The sequence below is a fragment of the Oncorhynchus keta genome, chromosome 1, assembly GCF_023373465.1.
Source record: "Oncorhynchus keta strain PuntledgeMale-10-30-2019 chromosome 1, Oket_V2, whole genome shotgun sequence".
NCBI classification, from domain to species: Eukaryota; Metazoa; Chordata; class Actinopteri; order Salmoniformes; family Salmonidae; genus Oncorhynchus; species Oncorhynchus keta.
This window is the reverse complement of record NC_068421.1, coordinates 54,259,569-54,273,041: the sequence shown is the minus strand read 5'-3', so window position 1 is coordinate 54,273,041 and position 13,473 is coordinate 54,259,569.

Below are 13,473 nucleotides of genomic sequence, written 5' to 3'. Positions count from 1 at the left end.
ACAGGCGGGACGCACTGTAGGCCTGATGCGTGGTGCTGGCACTGGTATGCCGTGCATACTATGCCAAACCAACAGCTTTCTTTCTACTCTGTCCAATACATCCTCCACACTCTCAGACTCAGCACTCTGCTTCACCGACAGCTCCAATTCCATCCATGGCTCTGCCCAGGGTCCTTCTCCATCAAGGATCTCCTCCCAAGTCCATTTATCCAAATAGTGCAGCATCTCCCACTGCTGCTGCTCCTGTTGCTGCTGCCTCTGTTCCTTCTCCTGCTGCCGCTTTTGGCGTTGCCCGTTACCACGCCGCTTGGTCCTTGGTTGGTGGGTGATTCTGTCAGGGTTTTCCTGTGGTGAAGTAGAGGAGGACCAAAAATGCAGCGTGGTTATATTGACTCATGTTTAATCAAAAACGGATAAACATGAACACTACAAAACAATGAACGTGGAAAACCAAAAACAGCCCTATCTGGTGCAAAACACAGAGACAGGAACAATCACCCACAAAACCCAACACAAAACAGGCTACCTAAATATGGTTCCCAATCAGAGACAATGACTAACACCTGCCTCTGATTGAGAACCATATCAGGCCAAACATAGAAATAGACAAACCAGACACACAACATAGAATGCCCACCCAGCTCACGTCCTGACCAACACTAAAACAAGGAAAACACATATGAACGATGGACAGAACGTGACACCTGGAGCGCGCATCAAAACAGTAGAGTCCACTCGGCTGGACCCTCGTTCTGAAAAGCCGTACTTCTTAATTTATCTAAAGTAAAACATCAACCATTTCTAAAGACTTTTGACATCTAGTGGAAGCTATAGGAACTGCAAGCATATTTCTATTAAAACTGGCTTACCACAGAAAACCAATGGAAAACAGATTGATCTCCAAAAATAATTTCCCTGGATGGATTGTGCTCGGGGTTTCGCGTGCCAAATCAGTTCTGTTATACTCACAGACATTATTCAAACATTTTTCGAAACTTTAGAGTGTTTATCTATCCAAATCTACCAATTATATGCATATCCTAGATTCTGGGCCTGATTAGCAGTCAGTTTACTTTGGGCACACTTTTCACCCGGACATGAAAATAGTGCCCACTAGCCTTAAGAAGTGTTTAAACTGCATTAATTTATTTCTGAGATTATATGAATATGACCGGGCATTCAATCATATCTGTATCCATTCATCATCATCAATAGCTTCTACTAGGTCTTCATCACATTTTTGTATTACATGTTTAGTGTCATTGGGAAAAGACTCTTTCAACCCTTGATACAGTTTGGAAATCAACTTTGTAGATTGTCAGACTGCCTTAAAAACCTTATGGCGTATATAGTGTTTGCTGCACAGTGAGAATAAAGTGTTGTATCTGAAAAGAATTCACTTCAGCTCCGTCACAGACTGGTTCACCCTGGCTGACTGACCCTGCTGAGACCCCTGTCACTCTTTGATCCCGCTAAGATGTGGCATGACAAATATTTACCTTGGTGTACAGTGCCTTCGGAAAATATTCAGACGCCTTGACTTTTTCCATGTTTTGTTATATTACAGCCTTGTTCTAAAATGGTTTACATATATTTTTTCTCAGTAATCTACACACAATATCCAATAATGACAAAGCGAAAACATTTTTGCAAATGTATTAAAAAAAAATTGATCATCCTTGAGATGTTTCTACAACTTGATTGGTGTCCACCTATGGTAAATTCAATTGATCGGACATGATTTGGAAAGTCACACATCTGTCTATATAAGGTCCCACAATTGACAAAAACCAAGCCATGAGGTCGAAGGAATTAGAGAGCTCCGAGACAGGATTGTGTCGAGGCACAGATATGGGGAAGGGTACCAAAACATTTCTGCAGCATTGAAGTTCCCCAAGGACATAGTGGTCGCCATCATTCTTAAATGGAAGAAGTTTAGAACCACCAAGACCCTTCGTAGAGCTCGAGTTTGCCAAAAGGCACCTAAAGACCCTCAGATCATGAGAAACAAAATTCTCTATGATGAAACCAAAATTGAACTCTTTTGCCTGGAGGGAACCTGGCACCATCCCTACGGTGAAGCATCCCTAATCCGCTATTCAAATCTATCTAGTCCTACAGTGTACCTCAGGCCAACAGCCTAAAAGGATGTGACACCACCACTTAACATACCCTGTAACTCTTCTAATGTCCCAGCTCTGCAGATTATCCTGCAAAAAGACAATCATTAGATCACTTGTTTTGGTCGAAAAAATGCAACATTTACTTGGAGCTAACTCTGCAAATAGCACTGCTAGGTGAATCAATCAAAAATATAATAATACTCTTAGCAAAAATGTCTATCTTTAATTTACAATCTCTAGAAAATGTGAGAATAGAAAGGTTCAGAACTTTTGTGAAACATCACAGCACAGTGAAAATCAGAGATAGATGATAGATGGGAGGGGTTGTGGGTAGCTGAAGGCTGGGACCATAAAATGTATATAGTATGTATAAGCTGGAAGTAGAAGGCTAACTATTGTTGTCCATTAGTTTAATCCAATTAGGGGATGAGTGGCAGGGGAAAATAATAAAGGAAAATATATTTAAAAATATATACTCTACATGAACACAAGTACGTGGAAACCTGCTCGTCGAACAACTCATTCCAAAATCCTGGGGATTTATATGGAGTTAGTCCCCCTTTTGATGCTACAACAGCCTCCACTCTTCTGGGAAGGCTTCCCACTAGATGTCGGAACATTGCTGCGGGGACTTGCTTCCATTCAGCGACAAGAGCATTAGTGAGGTCAGGCATTGAAGTTGGGCATTTAGGCCTGGCTCGCAGTCGGCGTTCCAAATCATCCCAAAGCTGTTCGATAGGGTTGAGGTCCAGGCTCTGTGCAGGTTAGTCAAGCTCTTCCACACCGATCTCGAGAAACCACTTCTGTATGGACCTCACTTTCTGCACGGGGGCATTGTCATGCTGAAACAGCAATGGGCCTTCCTCAAACTGTTGCCACAAAGTTGGAAGCACATAATCATCTAGATTGTCATTGTATGCTGTAGCTTTAAGATTTCCCTTCACTGGAACTAAGGGGCCTAGCCTGAACCATGAAAAACAGCCCCAGACCATTATTCCTCCTCCGCCAAACTTTACAGTTGGCGCTATACATACAGTCAGGTAGTGTCCTCCTAGCATCCGCCAAACCCAGATTTGTCCGTCGGACTGCCAGATGGTGAAGCGTGATTCATCACTCCAGGGAACACATTTCCACTGCTCCAGAGTCCAATGGCGGCGAGCTTTACACCACTTCAGCCGATGTTTGGCATTGCACATGGTGATCTTAGGCTTGTGTGCGGCTGCTTGGCCATGGAAGCTTCAGCACTCGGCGGTCCATGTAGTGTATACTTTAATCACTCTACCAACTAACCCTATACTCATTAAAACTCATCACCTTATTATACAACTTTAACCCTATCTGATCCTAACCGTCTGATCCTACCCCAGGCCAACAGCCTGAGCTGACAGGACACTACCACTCAACACACACTGTAACTCTTCCGAAGTCAAATCTCCTATCCCCAAGTACTTCTTTGTAGCTGCCACCACAACAACTATTTTCTGTGATTTGCGTTCTATTTCTGCGGTACGGTATAAACCCTAGTGAAGCATATATCACTCACTGGTCTATCCCTCTGTGCTGGCTCTATTCATAGGGATCCACTCAGAATCCTTCTCCCTTGACCCATCCTCCTCTACTTTCTTCACTGCCTCAGCATACAACACCTTCTGCACTACTCGGGACTCTAGCCACCTCAACCTGCCTCTATTGCACCGGACACTTCTGATCCCCAGCAACATGGGCACCCCTATAGTTGACACACACAACTTTATCCACCGAAACTACACAACCCTTTATCCCATGCTCTCCTGCCCACTTCCCACATCTTGGAATCCCCATCCTACACATTGCTGCGACAATATTATTCTTCTCCCGACTTTGTTTGCAGCCCGGTGGCATCCTGACTCCATCTCATAATCGTCCAGCTCACCTCCGAAACTCTGTTAAACTCTGCTGTGCCAGTCCAGAGATGTTAGGGAAAGAAAAATATAGTTTCCATTCATTTTCCAATGGGATTCTTGTCGACCAATCCATTCACGTTGTCATACTGCGTCACGCGGTTGCTAGAATTATCGTCACGCAATCCCTTCTCAAAGTCAGGGTGTGAGTCGAGAAACGCGCATATTATACTCAAAAGTACAGTACCAGTCAAAAGTTTGGACACACTTACTAATTTCCTTTATTTTTACTATTTTATACAATGTAGAATAATAGTGAAGACATGAAAACTATGAAATAACACACAAGGAATCATGTAGTAACTCAAAAAGTGTTTCAGATTCTTCAAAGTATCCACCCTTTGCCTTGATGACAGCTTTGCACACTCTTGGGATTTTTACCCATATACCAATAGGTGCACTTCTTTGAGAAGCATTGGGAAACCTCCCTGGTCTTTGTGGTTGAATCTGTGTTTGGAATTCACTGCTTGACTGAGGGACCTTACAGATAATTGTGTGTGTGGTACAGAGATGAGGTAGTCATTCAAAAAATGTTGCACACAATGAGTCCATGCAACTTATTATGTGACTTGTAAAGCAATGTTTTACTGTTGAACCTTATTGACTAAAGACATTTCAGCTTTTCAATTTTTTATTCATTTGTAAAAAAAAAAAATGAAAAACAGAATTTCAGTTTGACATTATGGAGTATTGTATTTACACCAGTGACCCAAAATTGTATCCATTTTATATTGAGGCTGTAACACAACAAAATGTGGAAAAAGTCAAGGGGTGTGAATACCTTCTGAAGGCACGGTATTCTGTAGAGTCAGGTGTGTGTACTTTATTTGGATAATCTGGATTTGTCCTTCTATCAACAGCATATGAGCTGATAAGAAACTGCTCGCTAAGGTCACAGTTAGGGTTAGAATAAGGGTAATGATTAAGGTTAGGGTTAGGGTAAGGGTTAAGCTTAGGGTTAGGATAAGAGTTAGGGTTAAAGCAAGGGTTAGTAGATAGTTAGTTGAAATGTTACTGATAGTCTTGTAGAGAATCTTCAGATGGACCACCAAGATAAAGTGTTACTACTGCGTGTTCAATGCATGCTGGTCATTACTCTGTTTGCTCACTTCAATTTGATGGACCTACGATGTTACGGCTACATTTCCCAATTCAGCAGAAACGTGCATAAAGAGTAACACTGTTGACATTAGCACAAACACACACACATATGGGAAAGCTAGGCTAACACAGGCACACTCACAAAGCAAGGCACGCCGACGCATGTTGCATGAGAACGACAAAGGTCACAACGCTCACACCGTCCTATTTCTATGTCTCAAACAGCTCCTGTAAAAAAAACAGACAGACAAAAGCAACAGAAAAATGTAAGTTCCTCCATTTACCAACTAGCACCTTATTTTCAGCATTACAATGCTGGCATCTGTCATAGATCAAACTCAGCGTTCAAATAGAAAAGCATATTTTGACAGAGCACCGAACACTGGTTGAATGAGATAGGATAAGCCCGCGTGGTATTCTCTTGCACAAAGAGGGGAATGCCGCGTTCCCTCATGCTTACGGTTCTACAACCGACATTGTGGGAAATGGAGACGTTTGGCCTCTGTTCCTCTCCTGCCCTTTACCAGCGATGGTACACTTCCTCTACCAGGCACTTTCTCTCCACTCAACAGCTTTCCCAGAACACCACACAGAAAGAACTTTCGCTAAGAGCGTCATTGGAGAATGTGTCGATAGGCTACTGATAGGATCGAAAGAAAGGCAGCGCTGCTCTTGGATCAGCTTACTCCAGTCACATCTTACCTGAATATTATACGCTGATTGTACAAAAATTAAGAACACCTTCCTGATATTGAGTTGTAATAATATATGCCATTTATCAGACGCTTTTATCCAAAGCGACTTACAGTCATGTGTGCATACATTCTACGTATGGGTGGTCCCGGGGATCGAACCCATTACCCTGGCGTTACAAGCGCCATGCTCTACCAACTGAGCTACAGAAGGACCCCCCAAGTGCAGCTTTAGTAACAATGGTTCTCTTAATTATTTGTTTCGATATCTCACAAGTGGGATTCACCAGAATTAGCTTGAAGAACCAAATCATACATGCCTGTGGCGAATGAAGGAGCCCCTCCCCTCATACTAAAGAGCCAATTGCCCGTCCTCTGATCATTCTCGTTCTTCTGAGTCAGAATGAGGTAAAAGAAGGGGAGGACGATGAGGCCGTGGACAAAAAGCTTGTCCAGAACAGTGATGGTGTACCAGTCCAGCTTCTTTCCAAGAGTAGATGGGTCCTGCATGTCCAGGATTTTTCCAGCAATGAGAAATATGATCCCAAATGGAAAATACCTGTCCGGAAATTTAAAAAGGAAGAACTGTGTTTCACTGTTGTTCAATAAACACCTCCTAAGACTTTCCATACAACCTACAAGTAACTGCCAAAATAAAGTAAACATCAACATAAAGTGTCTTAATTAACAGGGAGTTGGGCCACAACGAGCAAGAACGTTGATTGTTAAATTTGGTTGAGATCTGGTGACTAAGACGGCCATGGCATATGGTTTACATCGTTTCATGCTCATGAAACCATTCAGTGATCACCCGTGCCCTGTGGATGTGGACATTGTCATCCTATGGGGGCTTAGCCATGGTAACCAAAATAATGGTCTGCCCAGCATTATTATACATGACCCTAAGCATGATGGGATGTTAATTGTTTTAAATAACTCGCAAACCACACCTGTGTGGAAGCACCTGCTTTGAATAAACTGTATCCCTCATTTCCTCAAGTGTTTCCATTATTTTGGCAGTTACCTGTAGCTCTCCTCAGCCTGACTTGATCTGTTTCCTGTTAAACTGTTCACAGGTGTGCCATCAAGTTTATGTCGCCAAGCGCAGGTTTTTCAGCTATTAAATATTTTTTTTAAATGCTCACAAGCGTGTGAGGATGTTCAGCATGCTCAAGAATGATCAGAGGGCAGGAAAGTGGCTGTTTAGTATGAGGGGAGGGGCTTCCTCATTTGCAACTCGACCTGTCTGTCTCCGACAGACTTGTATAATTGGTTCTTCAAGCTACATAGAGATTCTGGTAAATGGTGAGATATCTCACTCATAATATCAGTAACCTTATGTGTTGGGAAACAGCTCAGGGCCCGTATCCACAAAGCATATTTAAAAAGGTCATAAGAATCCTGTTAAAACCTGTTTTAAGACAACGAAGTCTGAGCCAATAAAACCCACTCATGAAAGTTTATCTCAGCTGGTGATCATGACAGCTTGAGGTACCACAAGTTATGGAGATGGCGCCTATTGACAATGTTCCAAATTATGGGGACTAAGCAATTGCAATGAGGCATCGCCAGCTTCAAATGTTGCAATGATAAAATGTTTGATATCATTTTGGCCTGACACGATCACTTTGCCTACTCTTAATTCTTGGCTAACATATTGGCATGCATAACCCTTTTTTCTAAAAGCAATTCTGATGGTTGTTAAAAGCGGAATTTTGATAATTATACTGTTATATCAACACACTCGTCACTCCCGTTTAACAACTCCAAATCGCTTTGGTACAGTTGGCATCAAACACAAAGTTAACATAGGCCCTAGATGCCTACAATTGTCCAAATTACAGGCATGCCCAATTTTAGCATATTTTTTAAACAACGTGATATTGCGCTTAGGGTTGCAAAGTGAGGGTATATTACTGGAACCGTTCTAAGTTTACCAGTAAACTACCACAATTTTGGTATCTTTCATGTAATCTATCACAAAACACCTCGTGGCCTTTTTAAGGTACTTCAGATTATCACAGGTGTCTGTAATTATCTCTGGCCCCCAGTCAAACTGGTGGCAGTTGTAAAAAAAAGTCAATAGATGGACAATTGGCAGAGATAATTAAAAAATTGTAGATTACATGCTTTTTTCATTAATTGCGCTATTTTCTCTTGAACTGTATGGTCTATCTACTAGAAACTGTTGGACATCATGGATAAAGATATTTTTAAAAATCACTATATATGAATACATTTTATAAAAGTTATTAAAGTATTAATTACCAAAATTACTGAAGATTATGATAATTTTGGTCAATTATTGGTAGCTTTGCAACACTAAGGGTTAACTTGAAATAACATGGACTGTAGGTTATTTGGCATATCCTGTGAAATCATTTTCAAAACTGCTAGAGATACTGTTGCATGTAGGTCTAGACTATTTATTATCATATAGTAATATCAAAACAGTCTTTGAACAACTCCAAAGCAACTGCATATGGCGCAGGAACCACTGACTCGCTGCATTTTCCTATTATCAGGATACCTTCTGGTAACTCTTAAATGGTTAAATATCTATTGGCTAGGTCTGACTCTTATGACTAAAGAGGCTTCATGCATAGCTTTTATTTTTATCCATAAGAGTCGGAGGAAAATGCATCTATTCCAATTTCCTACTCTAAGAAGCTTTGTGGATATGGGCCCAGAGGTTAAACAATGCTCCTACGAATGTTCTTACAATGACTTGACCCTTAAGATGCTTTTGGGAAACCAGGCCCAGGTATTTCTCCCAATGCAAAGTTTTAATTCTTGACTGTTTTTTTTTTCTCCAAAGGGGAATAGTGCTAAAATATAAAAGCATAGCAACAACCGGAAATTGTCTTCACTATAGTTCATCTCTATTTATTTGGAGGACTCTGAGGAAGTCGTCAGATTCCACTCAGGCTCCCGAGGGGCGCAGCGGTCTAAGGTACTGCATCTCAGTGCTAGAGGCGTCACTACAAGTCCCTGGTTCGATTCCATGCTGTATCACAACCGGCCTTGATTGGGAGTCCCATAGGGCGGAGCACAATTGGCCCAGCATTGTCCGGGTTTGTCTGCGGTAGGCCGTGATTGTAAATAAGAATTTGTTCTTAACTGACTTGCCTAGTTAAATTAAATAAAAATAAAATAAATCAATAGCGAATTGGCTCTTCAAAACTTGCATGACCATCTGTGGACTAGAGACATACAGTATAATGGCAGTGAAAATGTGAAGGAGGCGACTGGAGTGGAGATTAGGGGAGACTCGCAGAGTCCCTTCTGTCCTCCACAGCAGCGGAAACACAAAGCACAGATCCTATCGGAAGCATCCGCCTACTGGTTAACACTGGCTACCGCTCTCGCCCACACATGGATGAGGAGGAGGGGGAAATGAGGGGAGAAAGAAGGAGGACGGATGATTGTTAAGCACAGTGGTGATGTGGAGCAGGGTTGGGGATTTTGCCACAGAGATTTAATGAGCAAGCTCCCGGCAGAACCACCACGACGCATGGTCTATTCAAACAAGCTGCACTCGTAACGGAACAAGAGGGAGGTGCTTGCACGACACACACTTGTATTGCTCCTGTTGGTCAAACAATGTGCAAAAAGCTTTTCATGTCAAAACAGTGGCTCAATACTCGCTGTGTGTTATTACAGCTGTAACACAAGCCTTGCAACAAAATGTTTTATAAACCAATGTGCAATTAGGATTGTCTATGCAATCCTTGACCAGGGCTCATATAGGGACTAGGGTGCCATTTGGGACCCGGCCAGACAAAACACTAACGACTGCATATAGAAACAGCTCACAACTGTGAATCTGTTCAGTAGCCATTTAAAATGTGGCACAAACTAGATCTTTTTTTCCATGCAAGTCAATTGCTTGTTATAAATCGAATCATTTGATTCATTGTTCACAGAATAATATATTAGATAAAACACCCAGAAAACAGAACAAATTAATGTTACGGTGACCCTAATTCCTAACCATTAAAACCTACCAGGACCTTCTTAGGAACCAAGGACAATTAGCTGGCGACACATGGGTGGGTGTGGGTGAGGGGGGGCAGAAGGCTACACAGTGATAACTCTGCCAAGTAGTGCCAACAGCTGCAGAGAGGCTGGCTATGATAACCGTGTGTGTGTGTGTGTGTGTGTGTGTGTGTGTGTGTGTGTGTGTGTGTGTGTGTGTGTGTGTGTGTGTGTGTGTGTGTGTGTGTGTGTGTGTGTGTGTGTGTGTGTGTGTGTGTGTGTGTGTGTGTGTGTGTGTGTGTGTGTGTGTGTGTATATGAATGAGAGAGAGAGAGAGCGAAAGAGAGAATGACAAACCACATTCCCTCCACTCTGCTGCGACTCTGTCAGTAGAAGTGTGTGACCCAGAGACCGGTGCAACCATATAAGGAGAGAGGAGGAAATTAGACCAGGAAGTGGGAAGTCCTGCTTGTGTGGAGCCACGTGGTTTCCAGTATTCTGATGCGGTCGCTGACAAACATGGGCCGACACACACACACACACACACACACACACACACACACACACACACACACACACACACACACACACACACACACACACACACACACACACACACACACACACACACACACACACACACACACACACACACACACACACACACACACACACACACACACACACCTGAACACTACGCGTAGCTTACGACTGCCAATAAAAACATTTCGCTAAAGTCAATTGCAAGAACAAGACAGTGGGGAAATGAGGCAAGCCTGGTGTGGCGCTTCCTTCAACCTTGGACAACCGTTTGGGCAATCAGGTTAATTAGTGCATTTCCAATAATGACACTAAGCACTGTGTTGCAATCTTAACAGTACTGCCATGGCGTACAATGTCCGCAATAATTGTAATGCTCACACAATGTGGGCGCGCGCCTGCCAGCCTGCCAGCCTGCCAGCCTGCCTGTCCGTCTGTGTATGCGAGTGCATACTGTATGTGCATGTCTGTGTGCACGTGTACACACACACACACACACACACACAAATATGTATACAGAGCCAGACACGCACTGTATGCCTGGCTTGGCCTGTCCGTGGTTTGGCTGGAACATAGCAGGGGGCCAGCGTGGCTGGGCTGTGCTCTATAGACCCCTTGTGCATGCAGAGATGACACAGACCAGTCAAGGCAGCCACTGACGTCTCCAATCCCAGAGTCGACGCACCACGGCTGGGCACCCAGCCACTCCGCCTGCCCCTGCTCCAGCACTGACTCCATGCAGCAGACCTTGAGACAGACATACAGTACAGTACTAGATGACCCAGGGTCTACTGACAATAAATGGGACACTACCAGTTCAGTATCTCTTCCTTGTCTACGGTCTTAGTCTTATCACAAGGGCTACAGCATTGGCTGTCATTCATTCAGACTCAAGCCTTTATCCAGGCTTAGGCATAGTTCTCGACGCAACAATTCAGGAAATGTATTTCGACTGAATACAACATGAATTGCGGTTCATTATCTGTATTTTTGCAGAAGGGTTAACTATGTTTTTGAAAGAGGTACATTCAATTTCCCATTCATTCATTCCCTGAATCACACAGTTGAAGTGAACGGAGCTTATCCTGTCCTTCAAAATGGGCATTGCCGATGTGTACGTGATAGGTTCCTAAGGAACATAGGAAATGTCCGTCCCTCTGAATGTTACAGTAAAGATGTCAGGAATCAGGATTGCGTATGCCACAGTTTGTTCCTCAGAAGGGAGGCTTGTGTTTGTAAAAGTCAACAAGCTGATAAGATAAGACCTCAGGCCCAGTTCAACAGACTGGCAGCTGGCTAGTTGGCTGCGTTTCTGAGTCAGACAGAGCACTCGTATCATGCTGTGAGAATGTAGGCCTAAATTTGAATAGATTAAATCAACAAAACCATATTTGACACCATTTCATTTCTATTCAACAATGATTCTTTCTTACTCGTTCATTTGATTAAATTAGGGCACTTGTCGATACGGTTTTGCAAGGGGGTATCTGTTCTGCTATGTTTGCAGGTGTATGCATGTTCAGGCATGGTGTGTGGGGGTTGCTTTGCCAGCACCATTGTGAGTAAACCAGACAGAAAGAACAACATTGACCTTCAAAAGGTAACCTTTTCTCACAGTAAATAATCCACATCGGTCGACCTCAAGTTGAGTCACAATAGAAAGCCTCATGGAATCCCTCTCTCTTTTTTGTCTGGGTGAAATATCATCACATTTGAGATCCTATTCAGAGATGAGCCGGTAGGCAAAGCCCACTCCTGCCTGCCCACTCACAGCGTCATTCACAGACCACGCTAGAATCTTCCTCTGCGGTGCAGCTGTAGTCAACCACACACACACACACACACACACACACACACACACACACCCATACTCTCTCTCGTTCTCCCACACGCAAAGCGCCCTCTGGGGGCTGTATAACTTTTGAGATTATAGACACCCCTCTTCACACTCCCACCCCCGCTAATTGTTCTCTTTGACGTACACAGGCGTGCTGGGGTGTGAGGATGACACACAGGCACAGGCTTTGCCTATCACTGTTGAAACCATTGTGTGATTCTGCTTGTGTTCTCAGCCATCTGCTAACACTGTCCTGCTTACCGGCGCAGTATTTCACTCAGTATAGTGCTGAGATAAAGCAATGAACACTCTTTGGAGCTTTCTACCACGTACAATTACTGCTGCACAAGTGACACCTGCACTACAACAGAAATGTAGAAGAAACATTCGATTCATGTATTAACAGCAGCAGAGGTCAACAGAAATAAGTTGTGTTCTGTCCTTACAATTAGCACTTACAACCCTGCACCCAAAGAGAGCGTGCAAATCGTTCACCGACACATTAGCAATCTATCTGTCCAAATCCAATGTATACCCGGGGATCACAGCTGCTAATTAGCTTGACAGCTTGTGCAGCGTACAGGTTGTGCACGGTCCAAACCAATGACTAAAACAAACAAGTCTCAGCTGTCTTCATCTCCTCAATGGCTGACTTAAATCGTTGCTCATCATGCTGTCCCGTGTGCTCTCTTGCTCTCCGACGTAGCCTGTGTCACCTTCCGCCAGGCCAGAGGTTTATAGGTAAACACGACCTGTGCAACGCTGATATGGTCCTGATTGCACCTGATGGAGGGAACTTATATTAATGAAGACACATATAGGCATACTATGCATACTGTATATATATTAAACAATATGGCCATTATGAACACGCAACAATCAATGAGAAAAAAATACACAACTACACACACGCCAAGATATACAAGATACTGTACAAGAAATCATGAATTACCGTGCAATAACAACAGCTCTGTACTGAGTTACTGTACTGTAAAAACAGCTCTGTACTGAGTTACTGTACTGTAAAAACAGCTCTGTACTGAGTTACTGTACTGTAAAAACAGTTCTGTATTGAGTTACTGTACTGTAAAAACAGCTCTGTACTGAGTTACTGTACTGTAAAAACAGCTCTGTACTGAGTTACTGTACTGTAAAAACTATTCTGTACTGAGTTACTGTACTGTAAAAACAGCTCTGTACTGAGTTACTGTACTGTAAAAACAGTTCTGTACTGAGTTACTGTACTGTAAAAACAGCTCTGT